Raw genomic sequence first — 27,551 nt, 5'->3', positions numbered from 1 at the left:
TTCTGCCTGGTAGGAGCAAAATAATTTTTAAAGAAGTTGAAATGTGCATAAATTCTTTAGTGAGAATTTTCCATATCAGTTGAAATTCTTTAGTGAGAATTTTCCAGATCAGTTGTAAATGTGAATTTCATGATAGCAAATAATAGTTTGCCTCCAACAAGCATTGAGGCAATAAAAAGACAAGTGTTTGTGCAGTCTTATGCAATTTCTATGAAAATAAATAGTGTGATGTGAGTAAAATATGCAGTGCTGGGGTAAAGGGAAGAAAAAAGATTGAGACCAGATTCTAAGGGCATTGAATGATTTGATAAGTGTGGTTAGGAGATTGCTTCCTTGCAAAATCCCCTCCCCTCTAGGGTGGGCAGGACTAGTGGCTTGCTTCTAACCAATAGAATACAGCAAAATTGACAAGAAGTATGTGATTCTGTTACATAAGATTGTAACATCTGTCTTTCAAGGAGACTCTCTCTTTTGTTGGCTTTGAAGAAGTAAGCAGCTATGTTGGAGAGGTCCATGTTGTAGGGAATGGAGGGCAGACTCCAGCCAATAACCAGCTTTATGGACAGCAATCCTCAAGAAATTTACTTTACTAACAAATGTGAGCTTGGAAGTGGATCTTTCCCTAGTCAAGCATCAGATGAGACAGCAGCTTCAATCCTTACCTTGATTACTGTATTTTGAGACCTAGAAACAGAGAGCACAGCTAAGCCATCTGTGGACTCCTGATGCACAGAAACTGTGATAAAAAAAATGTAATAGTATTATGACATTTGTGGTAATATTATTATGATGCCATAGATAGACAATGTGAAATTTGGAGCCAGGTATTAAGGATTTTTAATCCTTAATTAGGTGGCTTTACATCTCTATTTTATAAAAGGAAATTCAGCAAGCAGTGTGGAGAAAAAAAGAACAAGGAAAAACAAAAGACATAAAATACTGTTTGGAGATTATTGGCATAGTCTGGGTGAGAGGTGAACACTGAGTAAGCTGGTAACTGGAGAATAGAAAATAAAATTATGAATTCAGGTTATGGCCTCTATTTTGTTTTAATATGAAATATGTTATTATCATCAATTTCCAGTACTCAGAAATTACTTTATGGACAAAAGGAAAGAGATGGTTAGGTATTCAAGAGTTGTAAATGCCTGCAGCTATTTTAAAAGAAAAGGTGTCTTTCTAATCAAATACAGGATTTGACAACATTGAACGATTACTTGAGCATAATGCCCTCTCTTTTCTATCGCCACAAGCCTTAGTCTGGAACTATCTTGCCATCTTTTTGACTGCCATTATTATCAGCAAAGTATAAAGCTCCCCAGAAAGGGCAGCAACATTCCATACAATAGCTTTTAGCTCCCTGAGGAGTTACTAGTGCCTACCTGATTAGAATTCATTTATAAGCATTAGAGGCCTTTTAAATCTAAATTACATGTCTTAATTGTTTCAGTTTATCCAATTCACATTAAGAAACTCTTCATTCATTTAACAAATACTTATTTAAACCTGTTTTATACCAAGCACTCTTAAAAATACCAGGTATATACATAAATAAGTAAAAGTCATTCAATTGACAAAAATATATTTGAAAACTTCTTGTGCATTAAGTAAGCAGATACTTTTTTACATGCTAGAATCAGACAAAAACTCTCACCTTCATGGAGCTTGCAATCAATCTAGTAGACGTGACAGCATAAACAAATAAAGATCTCTGTAATATAATGTCAATGAAATAATATAACAGAGAGAAGGGACTTAGAAATCTAGGAGTGTTGTTTTTTGCTTTTTGTTTTCGGCATGGGCAGGCTCCAGGAATTGAACCCAGGTCTCCAGTATGGCAGATGAGAATTCTGCCACTGAGCTGCCATTGCACCACCTTCTAGGAGTGCTATTTTCTTTTTTTAAAAGTATTCTGTATAGCTCATTAGAGAAAGCATCACGTATTTTCAGTTGTCAGCACTGACACAGGCAAGGGCAGAGTTAAGACAGGACTAAGAGGCAAAATAACAAGCCAAGTGAAGGGGATAATTCCTAAAGGGTATATCTTCCCTAAGAAAAGGTGGTGCTGGGCCCAGTTCAAGTGGCAACACTCCTTCAGGGAATTCAGGCCCCAGGGGCTGGAAAACTGAAACAGCCTAAACTTACCTTCCACCTCACCCTCTCCCTCAACCACTCCCATAGTAGGGAAAGTTCTGCTGAGAATTAAAGGCACTATATCACAGTATTCCAGTTGGGAGCAGTGGGCCAATGACACAACTATCTGGGCAGGAGAGGAAAAGCATAGAGTCTAGAGGTTTCACAGGAAATTGACAACCTGCTGGGCCTCAATCTCAGGGAAACTTGATACTGATTACATCGTTTTTCTCAGACCTGGGCCTGTCTGTCTGGAAAATTTGATTACAGTTGATCATATGTAGGAAGACTCTCCTCAAAAACAAAAAAAAGGTTCCATTTAGGCAGGAACCATTAAAACAAGAGCTGAAAAATTCTGATCAGTTAAACAGAAGTTATGCTAGAGGCCTAGAATAAGTTGAACTGAATGCCAAAGAATAGATAGACAATAAAGCAATCAACAGGTAAAAGAGTGAAAACAACCTCCAGAATAAACAAATCAAAGCTATCAGATGCCTAGACACCAACAAAAAGTTATGAGTCACACTAAGATAAACAAAGATAAGATGCAAAGGAATAAACTAACACTTCAGATGGGATACAGGAGTTGAAACAACTAATTAAGGATGTTGAAACAGACAGTCTAAATCAAATAAAAAATCAAATCAACAAGTTGAGGGAAGAAACAGCAAAAGAGATGAAGGATATAAAGAAGATATTGAGTGGCCATACAGAAGAATTCAAAAGCTTGAAAAAATAAAAGGCAGAATGTATGGGCATTAAAGGCACAGTGAAGGAGATGAAAAACACAGTGGAGACTTACAACAATAGATATGAAGAGGCAGAAGAAAGGATTAATGAAGTAGAGGACAGGACAACTGAAAGTCTGCACACTAAAGAATAAATAGGGAAAAGAATGGAAGAATATGAGCAGGGTCTCAGCGAATTGAATAGCATTATGAAGCACACAAATGTAAGTGTTATGGTTGCTGCAGAGAAGAGGAGAAGAGAAAAGGGCAGAAAGAATAACAGGGAAAATAATCACTGAAAATTTCCCAACTCTTATGAGAGACATAAAATTACAGATCCAAAAAGCACAGCATGTTCCAAGCAGAATAGATCCAAATAGAGCTACTCAAAGACAACTACTAATAAGATATCAAATGTCAAAGACAAAGAGAGAACTCTGAAAGCAGCAAGAGAAAAGTGATCCATCAGCAACAAGGGAAGCTTGATAAGACTATGTGCAGATTTCTCGGTAAAAGCCATGGAGGTAGGGTGTGCAAAGTAGTTCAGTGTTAGAATTCTCACCTGCCATACAGGAGACCTGGGTTCAATTAACAGCCCATACACTTCACCAAAACAAGCAAACAAGCAAAAAGAAAAAAGAAAAAGCAACAAATAACAAAAATTCAAGAAATGGTGCTGCAATAATGGGACACTTACACAGAAAAAGAATGAAATTTGACCCCTGCCATACAGCAAACAAAAACAAAAAACAAAACAAAACAAAAAAACATGGCAGTGAGAAGGTAGTAGTATGATATAGTTAAGATTCTGGATGAGAAAAACTGTCAACCAAATTCTATACCCAGAAAACCTATCCTTCAGAAATGAGGGAGAGTTCAAAATAGTTACCGACAATCAGACATAGAGAGAGTTTGTGAACGAAAGACCTGCTTTTACAAGAAATACTAATGGGGCAGTTCAGGCAGTTATGAAAAGATAGGAGAGAGAGGTTTGGAGAACAGTATAGAAATGAAGAATATCAGTAAGGGTAGAAAGAGAGAAAAAAATAAGATATGACATATAAATTCCAAAAGACAAAATGGTAAAAGAAAGTATTGCTTTTATAATAATGACATTAAATATTAATAGATTAAATTGCCCAATCAAAAAACATAGACTGGCAGAATGGATTAAAAAACAGGACCCATCCTTATGCTGGCTACAAGAGACTCATTTGAGAGCCAAGGACAAAAATAGGTGGAAAGTGAAAGGTCTGTGAAAGATTTTTCATACAAATAACAAACGGAAAGAGTGAGTATAGCTATACAATATCAGGAAAATTAGACTTCAAATGTAAAAGAATTAAGAGACAAAGAAGGACACTATGTATGAATAAAAGGGACAATTCATCAAGAAGACATAACAATCAAGTTCTTGCCTGCCACGCCAGAGACCTGGGTTTGATTCCTGGTGCCTGCCTATGCCAAACAACAACAACAGCAACCAAAAAAAAAACTATTGCAAGAAGACATAACAATCAAAAATATTTATGCACCATGCCAGAGTGCTGCACAATACATGAAGGTCCACACTGGCAAACAGAAGGGAGAAGTAGATTCCTCTACAGTAATCATTGGGGACACTGCTCTTATCATTGGATAGATCATCTAGACAGAGAATCAAAAAGGAAGCAGATCTTGAATTATATGATAAATTAACTAGACAGACATTTAGAGAACACTACACCTCACAACAGCAGAATACACATTTTTCTCAAGTGCTTAGGGATCATTCTCCAGGATAGAACACATGTTGGGTCACAAAGCAGGTCTCAATAAATTTAAAACAATTGAGATTATAGAAAACACTCTTTGGATCATAATGGAATGAAGTTGGAAATCAATAATAGGTGGAAGGCTGGAAAATTCACAAATACATGGAGGCTAAACAACACACTCTTAAACAACCAGTGGATCAAGGAAGAAATTAAATGAGAAATCAGTCGATATCTTGAAGGAATGAAAATGAGAAACCAGCATATCAAAACTAATAGAATGCAGCAAAGGCAATGCTGAGAGAGAAATTTATTGCCCTAAATTCCTATATTAAAAAAGGTGAGAGAGCAAAAATCAAGGAATTATTGTTCACTTGCAGCAACCAGAAAAAGAGCAGCAAACTAAACCCAAAGCAAGCAGAAGGAAAGGAAAAATGAAGATTAATGCATAAATAAGTGAAACTAAGAACATGAAAACAATAGAGAGAATCATCAAAAGTAGAAGTCGTTTCTTTGAGAAAATCAATAAAATTGATGGATCCTTAGCTAGGTTTACAAGAAAAAAAAAAAAAACAGAGAGAGGATGCATATAAATAAAACCATAAATGGGAGAGGGGACGTAGCTACTGACCACACAGAAATAAAGAGGATAATGAGAGGATACTGTGAGCAACTATGTGCTAATAAATTAGACAATGTAGACAAAATGGACAACTTACTAAAAAAACATTTTGGTTTGTTAAAGCTGCAAGAATCCAATATACCAGAAATGGATTTGGCTTTTACAAAGGGGATTTATTAAGTTACAAGGTAGTTCCAAGGCCATAAAATGTCCAAACTGAGGAATCCAAAGAAAGAAACCTTTCCTCAGAAGAAAGACTGCCAGCATGATGTGTTTAAAAGCATGCATGATCAGTGAACACAATAGGTTGAGTGAAATTAGCCAGAAACAAAAGGACAAATACTTGATGGTCTCACTAATATGAACTAACAGTAGTGAGCAAACCTTGAAAGTTAAAGTTAAGAACATAAATTATCAAGAGATAGAAAGAAAGTAGAGATCAGGCATTTGATCCTGAAGGAGTACAGAATGTTCAATAGGATTGATTGTAAAGATCCAGAGATGGATAGTACAAAGCTATCTGATGGTAGTACAATATTGTAAGTAAACTGAACAAAGCTGAGTGTGAGTATGATTGAAGGAGGAGTGCCGGGGGCATACATGATACCAGAAGGAAAGAGAAGGTAAAGACTGGGAAGGGGTAATTTAGCGAAGCTTAGAGTGGACAATAATGGTGATTAAATTTGCAAATATAAGAATGCTTTTTACATAAGGGAGAGCAAATAAATGTCAGCGTTGCAAGGTGTTGAAAATGGAATGGCATACAGGAAGAAATGCAATCAATGCAAATAGGATCTATAGTTAACAGTAGCATTGCGATATGCTATGCTTCCATTAATTTTAGCAAAGGCAGTATGTCAAAGCTAAAAGTCAATAAGGGGAATATGGGAGATGGTTATGGGATTATTAGCATTCTTTTATTTCTCCTTTTTATTTCTATTCTTCATTTTTTCCTCTTCTTTCTTTGTTGAAGAAATGTAAATTTCCTCTTTTCCATTTCTTGTGGTGGTGAAAGCACAGCTATGTGATTATAACCATTGATTGTTTATTTAAATTGGATTGTATGCAGTGTGAATAAAACTGTTTTAAAATGAACAGAGAGATACAAGTGCTGGAGAATATGTGAAGAGAGAGATGTACCCATACATTAGTAGTAGGGAAGTAGAATGGTGCAGCTCCTCTGGTGGGCAGTGTGGTTAATCCACAGGAGGCTAGGTGTGTGATTGCCAGCAACCCCATTGTTAGGTGTATACTTGAAGAAACTGAGAGCAGGGACACAAATGTACATTTGTACAATGATGTTTATGGAAGCAGTGTTCATGATTTGCAATGGATGAAGATGGCCTAAAGGTACATTGACTGAGGAAAGAAAGGAGCGCTGTGGTGCATACATATAATGGCCTGCAAGAAGAAATGAAGATCTAGATGTATGAACCTTGAAGACAATATGTTGAGTGAAATAAGCCAGAAATGAAATGGCAAGTATTATAACACCTCATAATATGGACTAACTATAATGTGCAAACTCTGAATATTGAATTCAAGAGCTTAGGTTATCAGAGGAAGGCCTATTGTAAAGGCTTCTAATTGTAGACTCTTATAGTAGTCACATCTATTTCAGAATTGTAACTGTTATTTCTAAATTGGGAGATACTGAGCTATTTTTGTATAACCCGGTCATTCCCTGGAACTTTGGGTGCCTCTGTGACACCTGAGACTGAGAGCTAGAGTTCTGCAGTTCTGAGAGTCAGCATTACCCCATGTTGCAATTGTCAAAAAATTATGAAAAAGGGATCAGATTTCAATTAGAGATATGAATGAAGCTGAACTGGTTAAGATTAAGGTAAATCAGACTGAAGGGTAAAGGATGATATTGAAATGATATTAAAATTTCCACTTCTGTGTAAGCCAAAGGAAGAGGTTCATTTGGTGCAAAATTTATATTTTCGGTAGCACACTAACTTGCATGGTCAGCTTACTCGAACACCATAATTACATGGACACTTGAACAGGATGTGAAATCTTGTTGGTTTGTACAGGTTACTTAGATGCTCTGATATATTCCAGAATAATCTGGGCAGAAGATAAAAAAAATACTTGCAAAGTCCCCCTGAGTGACTGGGGAAAAATGTGGAAATATTCAACTTCCACACGTGGGGAAGACCTGATATTCTTGCAAGCATTAGGGACTGCCAATTTGATGGGTATGCCCTTAATCTTGGGGCTTGCGGTTCTGAAAATTATTTCTGAAAAGGAGAAGCTAGGTGTGTTAATTCGCTAGCTTCCAGAATGAGATATACCAGAACTGGAATGGCTTTTTAAAAGGGGAATTTAATAAGGTTACAAGATTACAGTTTTAAACCTATGAAAATGTCCAAATTAAGGCACCAGCAGGAGGTTACTTTCACTCAAGAAAGGCTGATGGGTCTGGAACAGCTCTGTCAGCTGAAATTTATGCTGCTCCCTTGCTGGTCCCTCACTCCTGGACTCCTTTGCTTCCAGCCTCTGCTCCTGTGGGAGGGTCCTCACTTTATTTCTCTGGGGCTGACTTTTATCTCTTGGCTTTCCTTGGCTATTTCCAGGTTCTGGCTTGCTTAACATCTCATGGCAATGTCTTCTGGGCTCTTTAAGCATCTCCAAACATCTGTGTTTCTGTTCTCCACATGTCTGTATCTGTGTCAGCTCTGCTGTGAAATTTCTGTTGGCTCCGAGGCTTCTGTCATTTCTGACTCTCTCCAAAATGTTTCCTTTTTAAAGGATTCCAGTAAACTAATCAAGACACATTTAGAATGAATGGAGTCACATCACCACCTTATCAAAGACACCCACAATTGAATGAGTCACAGCTCTGTGAAGATAATCTAAAGTTTCTGCCTTATAATATTGAATTAGGATTACAAGAAGTAGCTGCTTCCACAAGATTGGATCAGGATTAAAACATGACTTTTCTGGGGGTACGTAATACTTTTCAGCTGGCACACTAGGCCTACTTATAATTATGCCTAAGAGTCACTCCCAGAGAACATTTTTTTGTTGCTCAGATGTGGTCTCTCTCTTTCTAAGTCAAGTTGGCAGGTGAACTCACTACCTTCCCCCGTGTGTAGGACATGCTCCCAGAGGTATAAGTCTCCCTGGCAAGGTGGGACAGGACTCCCAGGGAAGAACCTGATTATGGCGTCATGAGGTTGAGAAAGCCTTCCTGACCAAAAGGGGGAAAAATGAAACAAAATAACATTTCTGTGGCTGAGAGATTTCAAATAGTTGAGAGGTCATTCTGGAGGTTATACATACACAGTAAATAGATATCCCTTTTCAGTTTTTGGTGTATTGGAGTAGCTAGAGGGAAATATCTGAAACTGTTGAAGTGTAATCTGGCAGCCTTGATTCTTGAAGATGATGGTATAACTATATAGCTTTTACGGTGTGATCTGTGATTGTGAAAACCTTATGACTGACACTTCCTTTAGCCAGTGTATGGAAAGATGAGTAAGAAAATAAAGACAAAAACATAAGTAAATAATAGAGGGGATAGGGGTAAAGATATTTTGTGTGTTCTTTTTTTTAACCTTTATTTTAATTTTTAATCTTATTTTTACTATTTTTGGAGTAATGAAAATGTTCAAAAAACAATTGTGATGATGAAGGCACAGCTATATGATGATGCTGTGAATCATAGTTGTATATTTTGGATGGTTATATGGTATATGAATACATGAGATATCTTAATCAAATTCCATTAAAAAATACAAATAGAAAAAAAAAAAGATGAAGACAATCTGGATTAAGGTGGGACCTAGCCATATGACTAGAATCCTTACAAGAAGAAGAAATGTGCACAGAAACAGATGCAGAGACAGAACAATGGCCATGACACAGGTGGCAGATACGGAGGTACGTTGCTGGGAAGCCACTGCTGGAACCCTGTATACTTCAGAGAAAGCATGTCTCTGCTGACACTTTGATTTAGGACTGATCCTCTCTGGTCTGTGAGACAATGCATTTCTATTTTTAAGCCACAAGTCTGTCGCACTTTGTCGCAGCGGCCCTGACAAACTGAAACAGCTTGCTCAAGGAAAAGCCGGAAAACCAGTGGTGTCAGCAAGGGAAAAATGGAAGGAAATAAAAATAAAGTTATACATGTGTCACATTGCAACAAAATGTCCATGATTTTTAAAAAAATGAATATTATTCTAAGTATTTGGGGAAGAATGTTTTTAAGAGGGTATAATATGTTCACTATGGCCACTTAGTGGACGATGGATTGTAATGAATCAGAACAGAAGCAGAACGGCCAGTTGGGAAACTATTACAACAGTTGAGATAAGAAACAATGGTGACTAGGACTAGTATGATAGAAAGAGAGGGAACCCTAAGGGGTTGGATTTCAAAAATACTTTGTGAAGGAATGAAAAATACCCATAGGGCTTGCTGTGCATTTTGATGTTCATCCAAAGATGCAAAAAATTGCCATAAATTGTCCTTGTTCTCAACATGAGCAACAGGAGGTAGTAGTGTCAATTTAGTGAGATGAGAAAGACTAGAAGAGTAGATTTGATGATAAGAAGAGCAGGCATGAGGAAAAAGCATTTCGTTTGGGACGTCTTTAAATGGAGATATCAATTAGGCCATTGATTTTTTTATATGAGTCTAAAAATCAGGGGACATGGCACCGTAGATATAATTTTTGGAGTCATTAGTGTTGAGGTTGTTTTTGAAGATTTGAGACTAGATGCAATTATTCGTGGGTGAGAATTCAAAAAAGGAGAGGTCTGTAGAGTGAATTAGGACACTCAAACTTTTCAAAGTTGTGAGAAAGGTATAAGGAAATGGTCAGCAAGAGAGAAGAAATAATTAAGAAAGTCTGGTGTTCTAGAATCTAAGTAAGAAAGTGTTTCAAGAAAGAGAGAACACTCTGTCAAAAGATGATAAGTGATAAAGTAAGATGGGGACTGAGAACTGCCTTTTGAAGCTCATAGATGAACTGGGTAGGGACAGTGTCCATGTGAGGCTTACCAGGCACGTAAGCCTGTTGTATGTAGGTTCAAGAGAGAATGAGGAATTTCTGTTTGCAGAAAAAATACTGAATAGCAGGGACTAGATTTATTCTCCCACCTGAAACACGTAACTAAAAAAGAGGATAACATATTGAAAATAAAACTCCTCAAGATATTGGGCTCAGACAATAAAAGACAATGAACTCTGAGAGGTAGCAGAAAAGGATGGGTCCTTTGGTTTCTTCATCTTACTAACTGGAGAAAGTTTCCAGGTCAGGACAAGGAAGGAGGAGCTCAGACAGAGTACAAAAACTCCTCGAGTTGTGGGGCAGGGGCTAGGTTTCCAGGGAAGCCAAGGTGGCTAGCACTTGCACAGCATGGAGCTGGAATAGAGAACGCTGCACAGAGAGAACTCCAGAGATCTTCACAACGACCTCCATTAGCATTCAGTTGAGTACTGATTTGCACATGCAAGTGAGAAAGCTACCCAAATATGGAGAAGGAATCACCCAAAAGCATAAGAAGGAAAAACCTTCAGAGCTCACAAAAAGACAAACAGGAATAGTACCTGTTTCTGAGCCCAGAGTGAAAAACCTCATAAATAATGGAATATCAGAATAGTACTCAGAAGTTTTTTGCCTAGGTAATGGAGTAGAAAAAGCCCTGCTCTGTTCTCATTTAACACAGCTTAAAAGCAAGACCTAAGTAATTTAACTACATCACAGAAGAAGCTCAACAATATCTACAGAAATAAAAATAGCCAGTACTCAATAAAGTAAAATTTAAAACTATCTAGCATACCCTTCCCTAAAATTATCAAAAATGCAAATAAATGTAAGTAGTAGAGGAAGGATTACAAGGAAATGTAGGGGTGATATGTTAATTTTCATTATTGTAGCGATGCTTTACAGGTGTGCATCTCTGTTAAAACTTATGAAACTATATATTTTAAATATGTGCAGTTTATCATATGTCAATTATACAGCAATAAAGCTGTTATTAAAAATATTTTACCTTCCTGAAAAAAAAGAGAATTAGGGGTGAAGAAGTGGAGACAGCAACTCTTTGGTTGGTGTTTGATATAAGGGGTAGTAAAGGAACGAGGCAATGGTTGAGGGACAGGGAACAAAACTTCATATGTTTTTCTGTGTTGACAAAATAAAAATATTTTAAAACCTAGAAATTGAAGGAGTTATTGATCAAATGGACATGGGGGTATGAGGTGGGGAAGAATATGATAACTAGAAGACTATATTATCAAATTAGAAACAGGCAGATATGGGTTTGGATGCACTGTTGTGGCATTTAGTTCCTGTGTGAGTCTTTACAAGTTACTTATACACAATGACCATCAATTCTTCATCTGTAAAATTAAAATAATAACAGTATCTACTTTTCAGTGTACTTGGAATTTTTAAATCATAAATATGTAATGGAGATAGCCAGCAAGCCTTAGTCAGCATAAAACATGACTTTTTGCCTTTGTTTTCTCTGGGCTATTTAGACAATTAAAAAGATACTCTTTGCAGTAATATAACAAGCTTGTCTTATGTAAACACAGCCTAAGAGTTTACTAATATTGTAATATTTTAAATTTTCTTCAATTGTGTTTTGCTTTGCTAATTGCATACAAATCATCTGCCTTATTTAGAAAAGCATTTTTGTGATACTCACTATTTGGGGAGAAAGTTAGAAAACAGAATATTTTTTTCATCTTTTAAAAGAGCATATAGACCAACTTATTAACACTGTCCAAGCTTCTGTCTCCAGCTGCACCCCAGCTACTTTTTATCCTTGCCCACACATGTAGCTCCTCTATGCAGTTCAGTCCCCTAAACACAAATGTGCTCATGTCTCAGTACTTTGAAATATTTATACCTTTCCTTTCTCCTGGGGCACATTCCTCTCTCTGCACTCCCTCAGCGTCTTCCATGTCCTCCCCACCCATGGCCGATAATCAACTCGCTTTTATGGGGCCCATCAAACTTCTCCTAAATCTTCCAAATGTTTCCTATTTTGTGAAACACTTTCCAAATGACTGCTCCCAACACATAGCCCCCAAACTATGCTTTGCACTACAACTCTGCTCACGTTGGCAATATAAAATCTGCAAGTCCCTTGGCCTTACCAACTAGAACCAAGGTGAGCCATATTGAAATATACAAAATTAAAAATATACAAGGAAAATATCAAAATTCTGACACCCCCATCCGATGGTCCCTTTCCTCATTTTAATAGCATGAAGTCCTGTCCTCTTCAAGGATCTTATGTTTGACAAAATGAAACTCAGCACTGGTCATAATGGGACTCTGCTGCTGCAGCTCTTGAAACACCACCAACTGTCTCCACAGGGACACTGACAAGACCCACAGAAATCAAAGCATGCTTCTAGCAGAACATGCCCAAGATCACCCTGAAGCTATTCCGAGTGACTGCTGCATTCTCACTTACGATATCCCCAGTGTCGCTCAGCTAACCTCCTGAACAAAAATTACTGAGATGCCCACTTGCTGAAATGTCCCTTTTCTTGACAATACATCCAGAACTGGCTCCACATTCTTAATCCCTACTTAAATAATGCAATACAAGCCCAAATCCTATCAAGAAACCCTTGCCACTCCTCTCTCTGAGATGTCCAACAGTTCCCTCGCTGCAGTAAGCTACATTAATGTATCTTTTTTCCTTTCTGGTATTGAGGTATGTTCCTGGTTGTCTTGATTGCTGGACTTTAACCCACTCCATTTATTCCCTCTGTGAATCTTGCGGAAGGAATGGTGCTTAGGTCTTAATTAGCTTGCATGAGTCCTTTAAAAGGTGAACATTTTGGGCAAAGCTCAGACGCAGATGCTTGGAGATGCTTAGAGAGCCATTTGAAATTAGAAGCCCAGAGAGAAGGACAGCAGGCACTGCCTGCCTTCCCATGTGACAGAGAAACCCTGGACTCGATTGGCCTTACTTGAGTGAAGGTATCCTCTTTTTGGCGCTTTAATATGGATATTTTCATGGCCATAGAATTGTAACTTGTAACTTAATAAATTCCCTTTATAAAAGCCAATCCATCTCTGGTATATTGCATTCCTGCAGTTTAGCAAACTGAAACAAACTGGTAAGCCTGATTGTCCAGACTGAGCTGTCATGACAGACTTTGCCTTCTTTCACTTATGATTTCCTTCAGAGACCTTCTTGTCTTTGCATCTAGTCTGCCCCTTTTTGGTCATACAAGACCAATGGTCAAATTTGTACATGTTGGAAATTTAGCCTGCCAAATTCAGTTTCTGTGGTTTGGAGGTCACTAGTTTTTCATAAATTAATGGATGTGACTTGGCATTGATTATGGAGGCCATAAATTTATTCTGGGGCAGCTAAGAAAGTTCCTAAATATTCTGTTAAAATTCTACCCAGAACAAATAGAAAACTATTGGAGTTCCTATGACCTAATCTCTTGCTTCAGCCTTCTGGAGTTTCATAATTTTTTGTCCTTTCCAAAATTGTCTTATAAATGTATAGCAGAGTATTTTATATTAATGCTACTTTAACATTCATTTTTCCCCTCTTTGAGGTTGTGAGCATCCTCACAGGGGGAACTGAGATCTACTCATCTCTGGGTGAACAGCTTCTAATACAATGATCAATACAGAGTGGACTATGAAACTATACATAAAAAGAACATGATATAGAATATCCAGCAAATTTGCTAGGAGGTGGTATATTACTTAAACTAGGTGATTAAAATATTACTTCATGTTAATATTTATAGAGACTGAGATTTGTAACTTCTTCATATTCTAACTGGCCAAAGTTAAAGCTATGATTTAACTTTGATTATAAAATGTTTTCAAAGATAAGAATCCTCCCTTACTCTGTCGCTGGTTTGAACCAATAATGTACCCCAGGAAAGCCGTGTTTTAATCTTGTGGAAGCAGCCTTTTCTTTTAATCCTGATCCAGTACTGTAGCTCAGAAAAATTAGATTAGATTATGTTCATGGAGATGCGTCATGCCCAATTGTGAGTGTGACCCTTTGATTAGATGGAGATGTGACTCCATCCATTCCAGGTGGGTCTTGATTAATTTAATAGAATCCTTTAAAAGAGGAAACACTTTGGAGAGAGTCAGAAAATGACAGAGCCAACAGAGAGAGAGAGCCAATAAGAACTTCAGAACAGAGCTGACACAGATACCAACACTTGGAGAAGAGAGACACAGATGCTTTGAGATTCTTGGAGCAGAGCAGACATCATCATGAGTTGTTAAGCAAGCCAGAACCTGGAGAGAGCCAAAGGAGGCTAAGAGATGAAAGTCAGGCCTGGAGAAGCAAAGTGAGGAACCCCCACAGGAACAGAGGCTGAAAGCAATGGATCCCAGGAGCCAGGGGCCAGCAGATGCCAGCCCTGTGACTATCCTGCTGACAGAAGGGTTCCAGATCCATCCACCTTCCTCGAGTGAAAGGAACCTCTTGTGGGTGCCTTAATTTGAACACTTCATTTCCTTAGAACTGTAAACTTGTTACTTATTAAATTCCCTTTATAAAAGCCATTTGATCACATTCTGGCAGCATTTAAGAAACTAATACACTTACAAAAGATGTACAATCAGTGAGAAAAAAATTGCAACTCAGATCTGGCTAATGGCCATCAGTCACATGGCAGCTGCACAACTAAAGAATTTATTTCTGTCTGGCAGACACTCACACAAATGAAGTGGTCAGACTCAAGCATGGGTAGATGATACTGGTTCCCACCTTGAGCTCAGAGAGTATCTTCAGTCACATATTGCCCAAGGTCACACCTTTTTCACTATACCTCCGGATTCTTCAATAACCCCAAGAATTTTAAGGAATCAGTCCTCCCAACTACCTCCAAATACAAATGTGCATCTTCCATGAATTTTTTTAAAGGAATGAAAAGTATGGAAAGGTTTCAATTCCCCTTAATCAAATAGCTATATATGGTGGACCCCAGTACAAGAAATTATAAGACTGATGAAATCATAATGTTATCATAATAAATGTTTAATATCATAATGTTTAAACATAATAAATATAATTTGTTTGGGGCAGACAACTGTTGGTGTTTTATGTCTATCAATTCACTTAATACAACAGTCCATGAGGTGAGTACTATTATTATTGCCATTTAAAGCTGAGGAAACTAAGGTACAGAAAGACTGAACTACTTATCCCAGGTCAAATGGTTAGTAAATTTAGCAGTTTGGGCCTAGTAGGGAATGGCTGTCCTGTTACCACCCTAACTTTGCTGCATATGGTTATTCCATGAAATAATGTAAAAATGTCCCCAGCAGTGATATAATAACAAAGGCCCTTAAACCTAGGAATAGAGAGAAAAAGGATGTGGTATTAGGTGTTCTTTGTGCTCTGGGACGTTTTTAGAATAAAATTTATATCCTAACTTCTGTTGTTGAAGTTATTTTGGCTTATTTGTAAAGTACTGTAATTTTTTCCCTCATTATTAAATTCTTAACTATATTAACTGAGGATTTGTCTCAATCTTTGCAGGAAACCTGGATGGATAAAGCAGTAGATATGGGACTATTTCAAATAAGACACCTAACATAAGTGGGAATAATTTAGTCTTTTGGAAGGTTTATATAGCAATTTAAATAATGTGTTCTCAGGTACTTTGCAGCTATATTATCCATGGAATTATTTCAATTATATACTTGTGTACTTAATTTAGGGTTGTCATGAAATGTATAAAATAAAATAAAATCTAACATAACCTTAGTTGTGAAAACTGTCAATAAAATCCAAAGTCCCTGAAAAAAAAAAAAAAAGAAAAAAGAAACAACCTTATGCTCAATACATAAATCACTTCCTCGGGGAATGTCTATATCCTTTGTTTTATCATGGGATTGTAAGTTTTATAACTTTGGGGAGGAGTTCAGTTGTTAACTACTCTGCATAGCATTAATATGCTTGGACATCACAGGGAAAATGGGCAAATGTCAGACTTTACTTCCAACAGTAAAATTATTGTGCACAACTATTCATAGTTCAAACATTTTTAAAATAACATTTAATATTTAAAGAAAATTCTAGTCAAGGTGCTGCAGGTTTTCTCATGTATTATTTACCTTCAGGAAACATGAGAAACTAGAACTATAAAATATGAAAATGGAAAAAGTCTCCCTGGCTCACAAAAGAATGGAATATTTTGTTTGTTTTGTTTTCATAATGTCCTTGTACATGATGATGTGCTGAAATATATAGCATAATGTGTCAAAGTAAGTCTGCTTTATAATCTGAACGAGTGGAGTTTTATGTATGTCAATGCCTCTTAGCAGAGTTAAAATACACTCTTGGCATTTAAGCTAATCACTGAGGTCAAAATCTAGCTTGGGAAATCCAGGCTTGCATTATGAAGTGGCAAATTATGGCAATTTCTCAAGTAATTCAAAGCTATGAAATCACATTTTTCCCTGATTCATGAAAGTACTAAACAACAAATAAATTCAGTTTCATATCAGGTCACTGATGAAACTGTGAATGAACTCATACATCAGAATAAATTCTAGAAGAAACAATGTTTCTGTATTACTCACAATGATTAAAAAGATCAACTTTTATTGTCGAAACACCTTTATATCAGAGGTTTGCAAATTATGTTTACCTCACTCAATCAGCAAAAGAGCTTTAGAATGGAGCCAAATGATATAAAAATAATTGCAGAAAGTAAGAAAATAGGTAGCTTATATTCCTAACCATCTCATTACATAACTTATCCATCAAACTCTAAACCCACTATCTGTTCTTCTTGCTTGCGATTTTAACCTTCTTAATTCATCATTTTTTATTCTTATATCCTCATTAACACATCATTAACTCTGGAATTTAACCTGAAATCCATGCTTTGTCCTTCCCTCCCAAATTCATAAAGGATGAATGTCAGACATAGAGTAAAGACTAGAATTTGCTCCTTTTCTCTCCTCTTTTTTAATGGGAAACAATCAAAGCTTACTACATAGCTTACTGATTCTTGAATCATCATAAACACTCTTTTCTTCCCCCTGGCTAGGATGTGTCTGTTAGGACATCCTATGAAAATATGCTGTGAAAGTTTGAAGAGTGTGCCTTACTTAACCAAGAGGGTCAGAAAGGAGAATGACCTAACCTGCCACGTTTTCTTTATGAGAACATCTTCTTGGTGATCTATGGCTTCATGAACTAGATAGAGTTTCAAAGTTGCCCTTGAAGCCTGGGTTATGAGATGTCAACAACATATATTCTTTGTCGCCTATTTCAATGAACCTGCATTCTGTCAAGTCAATGTCATTACTTTGAGTTTGATTAGTAAGTGTTCAATATAAAGGTGTATATCTTGCTTATGGTAAACAGAAACCCAGACTTCAATTTGAATTATTATACTTCAATTTCCTTGGTGAATGCTTAGAGATGCCCTTCCTCCCTCCCTTTTTCTCTTCCTTCCTTCCTTCCTTCCTTCCTTCCTTCCTTCCTTCCTTCCTTCCTTCCTTCCTCCCTCCCTCCCCCTCTCTCTTTTTCCCTCCCTCCCTCCCTCTCTCTCTCTTTCCTTCTCTCTCTCTCTCTCTCTCTCAAATGATAATGGCATAAAAGAACTAGAAAGGTTTAGGAAAACTAGGAATGATCCTGAAACTTTGCTACAGGAACAAAATAAAAAAGAAACAACTACTATCCCTCCAAACACCCATTTTTCCTCTTGAGAACCTCAGGGGAACTAGTTAAAATGGTTGCTAGGCAGCCTGTTTCATTTCTCGTTGGGTTAGAGTTTTATTCATATTTAAAAGGCATACTAGCAAAATTCTAAAATGAATAACCTTTTATTTTTGTAGCTCCAATTTAATTAATAGTGAATATTTTCAGCATATTTATAAATGATTACATAGAAACATATTCCATGAGGTAGACATGTTTCCAGAATAGCCTGAGATTTTTGGCAACTTGTCTTTTTGTCTTCATATTTTACTGCCCTGGAGTTTACTTGGAAATTGTACACAGTAATCTACTCATAGAATATCTCTTTTTTTTTTATGCTACAGAAAGAGCTATATTTTCTACCACTTCCCTTGAGACTGTACTTGAATCTATTAGCAATGAAATTGTCAAAGAAATTATATTAAGAACTAGAAAGTTGGACTGTAGGTGTGTGTACGTAAGCACATGCAATGCTCAATTTCATGCAGATGCATATGTATGTGTAGCTTTCTCTATTTATTTCTGGTTATAACCATATTAGCTATGATAATGTTTCTTCTTCTTATAATTTAGAGATCTCTGTAGACATATTTCTTTTTCTCATTTGGGGGAGATCTAAAGCACTTTTAGTATTTCTTGATTTATTTCTGCGGTGTGCTATTTATTTTTATTACTTTTCCTTTGGATTCTTATTTTAGATATTCAGGTGAATGAAATAACCCAGGTATGCAGTCTTCACAAGGAATGGGATGCAGATCATTATCTCAGCCATGCTGCTGAAGGAATATCATATTCCTGGGCCAGGTTCTTCTTGCCATTGGTCTCTTTTTCCTTAGTGACTCATTGTGAATTCATCAGTAACACTCTGTTATCTACTAGTCTTTCAGTTCTCCCCATGTTCCAAAGCTGGTACATTGATTCAATGCCATATTCCCACAGCAGAGTTTCTTAACCTGTAGTGAGTGAATTGTCCCACCTCTATCTGCCCCAACTTTTTGTTTCCTGATATTACTCAGTCTTGCTTGTTTATGTCTCATTTTATTCTCTGAGAAGAGGGCCCATATATTCTATCAGATTTTTAGAGACACCCCCACCCCCCACCCTTAACAACTAAGAATTGTTCTAACAGCCCAGGGTGATTGTTGACCATCACTATTCTCTCCTGATGCCTTCTTATATTGGAATTAGGGAGGAGATGCTGTCATCTGCAATGTTATAAAGGACAGGTTTCAGCAGAGGTTATCTCAGATTAAGGGGACCTTATTTAGAAAAATTTTTAATATGTTCCATAACATTAAAATTTAGATTAACCTACTAACGACAATAGATTTATTACTTATTTGCAATTTCTTTGAATTTACCTATCTATTAAAAATATTATGAACATTTTGAAAATTCTTAACCCCTAGGAAATAAACTTTTTAATGCATGAACTAGCCATGGGATGTGGACAGTCTTCTCAACAGTGCTAACAAACTGTATGACATTGGAAAATCATATAATCTTGATGTTCATTAGTTAATTTGCCTTGAAATGAGGATGCTAGGAATTTTAATACTTCCTCTGCCAAGTTACTGTGAAGAAAAACTAGGAAAATGGAAAAATTATAAATATATATACTTGTATATATAAATATTATAATATATACACACAAACTAGGATAATGGAAAAATTATAAATATATGTACTTATATATAAATATTATAATACATACACACATATACATATGTATGTATATGAATTTGAGCGATTTGAGGGAATGATAATTGAGCCTCCCCAACCAGGCTTTCCCCTGTTGTACTTCAAATATTTTCTTTGGTGTGTGGAAAGCTGTGTACTAGGGCAGAAAAATACATTTGTCTTGTAGTCAGATGTACTCAGGGCTTTTATCTCTACTTTGCTATTTACAAGATCTGGGTCCCTGGGAAATTAGTAGGTCCTTTATGACTGACAGTGTTCTTTATATTTCTGGAGAAGCTGAATGCAGAATCATTTCCCAAATGTCAGTAATGTGCTTCTTTAGGTCCCTTGTTTGATTTTTTTTAATCCCACTTCTTAAAGCCCAATTATAGTATTGTCTTGAGCTTATTGATGTTTTATCACTTCTTTTAGCATCATTTATGAATGCCATCAAAATGCTGATAACTTATTTTTCCAGCAGATAGAAATGCTCTAGGATCCACTAAACCTTCTGCAGATGAATTTTTTTCTTAATCTATTTACAGGTATCACAATTTTAAAACCATTCTTCTTAAAGTAAAATAGAAATACCCAGTGAAGAAGGTTTCTAAAGCGGGAAGAGAAGAAAAGCGACTGCATCACAATTTTACTCCTTCCAAGTTTTAACCCTTTCCATTTTTCTCTTCTTGTTTGGCTAATAGTTACTCTTTGGGGAAAATATATCCATTTAAACACTCATACAGTTTAAATACTCATAAAATTCCGTTTTAAAATTCATTTGGTTTAGAAAAGCTTTTTAGATAGTCCTGAAACTGAATCCATTTTTGTAGAATATTCAGAAATAATATTCATATAAGTTACTTCAGTTAATCTTATAAAAGTGTCCAAAGAAAACAAAATAAAACTTGACGGCATGATTTTGGCTAAGATATCCTGGAAGTGAATATTATATATAAAAACTTGATAAATTTAAAAAGTAAAAAAATGTAAAGCATAGAGTCAGGCACACCTGCATCCCTTCTTTCTCCATGCCTCTCTCCCTCCTTTCTTTCATTCCTTCTTCCCTATCCACCTGCCTTCTTTCTTTTCTAAAACATTTAGGAGGATATCTTTAAGTGGGTTCAGAAAGAATAGAGCAGAGGAGAGAAATCCGCAAATTTGGCAAAAGCTAATAATTGAGCACGTGTTTATTCTACTACTATTTCAGCTTTTCTTTTATGTAGAAATTTCATAATAATGTCTATGAAAAATTTAAAAACATAAATTAAAACATGTTTGTATATACAGTCCTTAAAATATAGCAAAATAAATTGCTAGACACTGGGAGAATACTATGTTAAACAAGACAAATGAGATCCCTTCCCTCATGGAGCTAACGAGCTTATGTAGGAGACAGGCATTAAACCAATACTTACCCAGTTTTTTAAATCAGTGCAGATAAGTGTGATGAACGAGTCTTGTGTAGATGCAGGGTCCACGTGGATCCCTGTTTCTGCTGGTCCAGCCCAGCACTGGAAATTTGGCAGAGCAATACTTTGGCTTCAGAGCCTCTTCTGGGCCTTTCTTCTTTTTGGCTCCTTATCATGATTCCCTGCCTTTTATCTATGCCTTATTTCTTTGTATCACCAAAAATAATTTCAAATGCTGCTATTAATATAAGTACTTTAATATAATATACATATAGTATATTATATTAAAGTACTTGTATTAAGTATAAGTGTAGATATTATATTCAAGTACTACTTTATATACTTATATATGGGAAACATTCTCTTGGACACTGAGTTACCAATTTTTAGAATCTGAATCCAAGGCTCTTGGAGTCTGAGAATGTGAACAGAGGCAAGGAAAACAAAGACCAGCACCTTTCTTTTAGAGAAGTAACCATAATGTCTACTCTTTCCAAAGCGTGGAATGCAGATGGGCATTTGAGCATCTGCTTTCACCATTGTGACAACATCATGCTTCTGTGACCCTGTGAAGTAGAGAGACTTCTCTACCAGGACCCTCCCACCCACACTACTTCTGGAAAGTTACAGAAGAAGAAAATAAATTGTTTAAGAAGAAAATAAAATAGTTCCTTCTTTAAACTAGTTTTAGGTCTCTTTGGTATAGCCATGCTCGTCGATGGTCTAACATGCACCTTAACTAAAAATCCAGGAGTCTTAATTGACTTCGCTTAATTTGATCACTAACTTTTTCTTTTTCCTGCCATAATTCATATCCTCACTAGCCTTTGTCTGAACTCCTAAAGTAGCCACAGACCCAGTCTCCTAACCTCCTTGTCTCCCTTGTCTTGTATTTATTCTTCACACTTCCATTAGCATTATCTTTCTGAAGTCCAAGCTGCATTTATATTAGTTATTTCGTTAAGTGGTTTCCTCATTACTTGGAGAATAAAATCCACTCTTAGCTCAACATTCAAAATGCTGCAGCATGTATAACTTCCTTTATATGTTAGGTCCAGGTGGTTTTGTTGACCCAGGAACAGTTTCTCCCAACTTCTTTACCCATTGAAATTCTGATAATACTGGAAATTCTAATAAGTTTGGCTTGAATTCCATCTATTATGTGAAAGTCCTTCTTCAGTTCCCCAGATTCACTTAATTCTTCTTGTAGTGTTCACAGAAAACTTCACTTTTACCTCTTTACAGTATTTATTTTACTCAGTCAAATAATATAATTTCTATAACACAAAACTATATCACTAGAATATATACTTCTGGGGAATATGTGCTGTATTTCATTTTTCTGTATCTTTTTTATTGTTATCACCCATAGAAACTTGCATATTTTTCCATACATCGGAGGTTACAAAAAAATGTATATTGAATTTAACTGACTCGAAGAAGGTTAAACTTTCCAATTCATTCCTAAACTAGAACGGTCATTGCTGGGAGCCAAGATACTGACAGAGAAAGCTTATAAATAAGGAAAAAGAGAATGGTTTCATAAGCCTTCTAAAATTGAGGGTTTGAGTCTATTTACTCTAAGCAAAACATGATTTCTATTTTTCAAAGGAAGAAACCTTGAATATATCAAAAGAAAATGATAAGGCTTTCTAGACATCAAAGAATTCTTGTGAAAAAAGGTTTGGGTGAGTTAAGTATAAAAGAATTAGAAACATAAAGATTAAATTTCCCTTGAAATAAACCAGGCTTATAAATGAGGAAGAAACAGATTTAAGAAATATAGAACTCAAAACTTTGAGGAAAGATTTCAAGTAACAAAATAATAAAGTTCAATCATCTCATAAAATTGAAATTGTAATGGCAAATTACCCAATCAATTGTATTCCTTACTAACATCCCCCAATATGAACCCTTTCCTAAATGACAGCTTTTCAAAAATCATGGTTAGACTTAGGGATCTCAGTTATCCATCTTCTAATTTAACATGAAATACTAAGGAGAACTTCTATATAACAAGTGTTCACAATGTAATAAGTGCATTTTCAAATAATATCTCAGTTAATCTGAAAAGACAGGCCCCAAAGTGGCAGCTCCAGATGTCAGTGTTTCCCTTGACTCTGAAGTCCATGCTGTCTCCTCATGTAGATTCAGCACATCCTCAAATGTTCAAACTTCTAACTTCATGCATTATCATAAACAGTAAAAGGACTTGTTATCTGCTCTGAAAGATTAAGCAAAGAATGCTTAATCTGCAAAACTAATGTAGATAGGATTTGAATCCACCTCTGTCCAAATCTTATGCTTTCTACCGCTATTCTGTAAATTATTATTTTTTGTATACTGCATGGTGGGGGTCACATTTCATTCTTTATCCACATGACTATCCCATTTGCACCATTGCCACACCATTTGTTGAAAAAAATTTAGGTGGAGGGGGAAGTGCATGGGCCGGAAACTGAACCCAAATCTCCTGCATGTCAGGTGAGAATTCTACCACTAAACTACCTTTGCACCCTCTTTTTCTATATTATTTTGCCCTGCAATCTATAAAACACTAAAAATAAATTATATTGTCATGATAGTAAGTTTTATGCATTTTACATTGGAATAGGAAATAAAATAAAATTATGAGGAAAAATTATTTTCTCTTGGAAAACTTTTTGTTAACCTGGGTCACTAATTTTGAAACATTAAAGCCATATCAATCTGTGGTCCAAAAGATAACTGTAATTTTATATACATTTTAAGGTTACAATGGGATGCGCAGAAAATGCACCAATCTGTTACTCAGTTTTACTTCTTATTCTAAAAAATGGAAAGCTTATCTAGAGTCAGGACTACTCAGGCAATATTTAGCTAGTCTTGCTCCCTGCTCTTCTCTCAGCTTTTCCATCCAGGATTGCCATTACCATTAGTAGGTCATTATTTCTACTAGTTGCCTATGTTTATCCTTCCAGAGATTTTCTATGCAAATGCAAATGCAAACAAACATGAACAAAAATTCCCATTGTCCTCTATTTTGAAAGAATGGGAAGCATACCATCCACAGTATTAGTTCTTTCTTTTTTTCATGATTACAGCTTCACAGTATTCCATTGTTTAGATGTCTAAATTTATTTAACCAAAATTTCTTCTTGAGCTATGAAAATATCTGTGTAAGGATAAAGAATATATGAACGAGAAAACAAGACCTCCCAAATATGCCCCCTTGCTTTTCAGTCCCAGGTTTCAGGTGACTAGAGATCTGGGTAGAAAGGATGTGTGTTACTTCCTGGTAGAGAGAGTGATAAACCCGTACGTAATTCTTGGTTCTCTCTTCCGCTATGCAGTGACCAAGGAGGCTGAATGTCATGATGCTGCAGCAACAAAATGAGAGCCCTTGTCAGTCCACATACTCATAAATTCTGCTGCAAAACTTTCTGCCAAACTGCAAAAGTCATATAGGGTTTAGTTAAGCCACTGGAATGTGAAAGGCCTATTCTTATTCTGCAGTATTAATTAACTTATCTTAATAGAGTCGTAAGTTTCAACTGGCGCAATCTTTTTAAATATTTAATGACCAAAAGGTCCTTAATTCTCTGTATTGTGTGGAAATTTTGAATATGTGTGCAGTGTTTTTTTTTTCTGTAGAATTACTATGAATTGTTAGATTCTTAAAAAGGTCCCAAACCTAAGATGCACTTAATATTATTCATCTCTCCTAATCCCTTGCTATGGATTGAACTGGGTCCCCACAAAAGACACGTTCAAGTCCTAACTCTTGGTCCTTTGAATGTGAACTTGTTTGTAATTATGATCTTTGAAGATATTATTGGTTAAAATGAAGACAACCTAGATTGGGGTACATCCTAATCCAGTATCACTGGTGCCCTTACCAAGGGAGGTATTCTGGACACAGAGATGGAGACAGAAGCAGTGAAGGCAGAGATTGAGTTACGCTACCAGAATCCAAGGAACACGGTGGATATTCAGCAACTCACCAGAAGCCAAGGGTGGCTTGGGATGGAGCCTCCGCTTTTAGAGGAGGCATGGCACTACAGACACATCGATTCCAGACTTGTAGCCTCTAGAACCACAAGACAATGAATTTCTGTTGTTTAAGCCAACTCGTCTGTGGTATTTTGTTACAGCAGCCCTGACAAACTAAGACCCTCTTCATTTTACAGACACTGAAAATAAGGACCAAAGAGACTGGGCCTTGCTCTAGAAGGTACACCTAGGTTACAGATCTCTCTCCTCTAAATTCTGTACCTTGTCTCATCACACTCTAGTTTACGATAGTCCACAGCCAGCTTCTCTTTCTTCCTTTCATAAACACATCTGCCCATCTAGTGGCCAGGGGCAATGGCACATGGCCTCACATTGTTTTTTAGACCACATATAACATGTTCATTGCCTTCTTCGGATCGTCTGTTCAGATGCTCAGTCCAAAGTTTCAGGAGGTAACCTTTATTACTCATGTTACCTCCCCCTTCCAAGAACAGCCTTTCTTTTACTTCATCCAAACCACCAACATATCCTGTAAGTCCTGCCCCAAAATTACCTCCCAAGTGGATCATTTAGCACCATGCTCATCACTCCTTCATGAGCCCAAGCCTCTCTGTCTTTGGGATAATGGTAACAGGCCCCATGTTGTTCCACTCATGACACACTCTCAACCTACTGAGACAAAATAAAAAGAAAACATGAGCCATTCAAAAAAAAATTCACAACCTTTCTCTGATTTCTTGTTAAAATTAAAATAAGTCATATTCAACTATTGCTTATAAGATTCTTTCCCTATCTGGTCCCAGGGTGCCTGGCTCATGAGTTTGACAACATGACAATGCTTTTCACAGATATTTGCATGACTAAATACACCTAATCATTCAGGTTTCTATGCAAAGGCCACCTCCCTGACCACTCTGTCTGAATTACTCACTCCCTGTAAGACCCCATATGCACTTCATTTTATTTTATTTTTTTATTTATAAAAGCTGCTGCTTTCTTAATTTAAAAATGTCCTTACTTATTTAAAACTTAACTTCACAAATAAAGCAGGCTCCAAGAGGTTAGAGATCCTTTATGTTTTGCTCAAAGATGAATCACAGAACCTAGGCTAGTATTTAATGCATAAGAGTGCTTAATATTTCTTGTCAATGATTAAATGCTAATTCTCCAACCATTTTCCTTGCTGCTGTTTTGCTTAGAATTCCTTCCGTTTTTCTTCTATTGTCTAAGCATTACCCATCTTTCAGAGACCCAGCCTTCTATGATTGAGCTACCTCTCCGCCTGACATCATGATCTATTCCCTTTACTGTGGAAGTTACAGCTATGAAATAGACCTTTTGACTCTTAATAGGTGAGAGAGTATAGTACATGAGAAAACACTCTGCCCTAGGATGCAGGGGACTCACCCCACATGGACTTTTGACTCTAATACTAACGGGATTTATGACCTTGAATAATCCAAGTTCTCAGAATCTCAGTTTTGTAGCCATGAAATGGAATTGATACAAATGATAATAATGATGTTACTGCTGCCTCTGAAGCTGCCTCCTATCTATATTTTATTTTATACATGAAAACTAAGGGACATAATTCCTGTTTATGTACACTATTAAACGCAGTGAATGTAAAGGATCATTTTTGCTATTATTATTGGTATTGCTCTGTGTTGTGAGAAATGATAGCTCACTTCCCTGATTAAATTTACTGAATGTTTCTTATTAGCACTAGTAATAGTTTCAATAAGAAAACCTAGGAATGAACCTTTATTGCTTTGAAGGCATTTGCTTCAAGAACATTATGAAGCTTCTTGTGAAGTTAAAACATCACTGCTTTTTCTCTATCCACAGTTTATATAAATTTGGGAATTTCCTTTCCATGGGATACCATTTAGCAAGAACAGAATCTCATGGAGCCAAAATTTTTAAATCTTTCATCAACAGATAATCTCACCCCACTACTTGTTCTTTAAATGAACCAATGCGTACAGAAGTATCTGTACGCTTCTGTGTAGAGAAATTTTTGACCTGAGCTAAAGGCATAACAATTCTATCCTTTATCATACCTGTCGATTATATATCTACCACAATTATACAACAGACTGCAAAAGAACCTCTTCAGAAGCGTATTGAACAACTACACAAATGAAAACCTGCTAATGCACTCTGAATCACACACACACTGTGAGAGAGCGGTAAATTGTTTCCTTGGTGGTTTTGACAACATTGCCTCTGAACATAATTGAATGTCATTCGTTTATGTGTTTGCAAATAAGTTCCCAGTGACATTACACCTGGGAGTGTGCACACTCTGTCGCCTGCTTATGACAGAGGAGCTAGACATATGGCCTGTGGACTCAGTTTGGCCCCAGAGCTGTTGTGAAGTCCTCCTACCAGTTTTCAGCCAGTATGCCCCATCGCAGGGAATCAGCTGTGTCAGAAGCAGTGCTTCCCATCAAGGAATGAGGAGAAATGCAGTTTCCCCAACTGCCAGCTCACTGGGGCTTCTCAGCCCTAAGACAGCAAAAGTTCTTGGTATATGCAAGAGGATG

General features: G+C 36.6%; 1 long non-coding RNA gene across 10 annotated transcripts in view; it reads right to left on the bottom strand.

The window, feature by feature from the left end:
• Positions 1 to 27,551, bottom strand: part of LOC143649492 (uncharacterized) — a 340,610-nt gene that overhangs the window by 274,205 nt on the left and 38,854 nt on the right. For 4 of the 10 annotated variants that reach the window (XR_013159043.1, XR_013159042.1, XR_013159040.1 and 1 more), the window contains one exon: positions 25,556 to 25,674. The exons of 4 other annotated variants lie outside the window; for them this stretch is intronic. This is a non-coding gene — a long non-coding RNA (uncharacterized LOC143649492). Of the gene's footprint in view, positions 1 to 25,014; positions 25,079 to 25,555; positions 25,675 to 27,551 lie in introns of those variants that run through there. 2 more of the 10 variants (XR_013159044.1, XR_013159045.1) reach the window with 2 other exon arrangements.

Source organism: Tamandua tetradactyla, chromosome 11, assembly GCF_023851605.1.
Source record: "Tamandua tetradactyla isolate mTamTet1 chromosome 11, mTamTet1.pri, whole genome shotgun sequence".
In the NCBI taxonomy this organism is placed as follows: Eukaryota; Metazoa; Chordata; class Mammalia; order Pilosa; family Myrmecophagidae; genus Tamandua; species Tamandua tetradactyla.
This window is presented reverse-complemented; position numbering and strand designations above follow the sequence as displayed.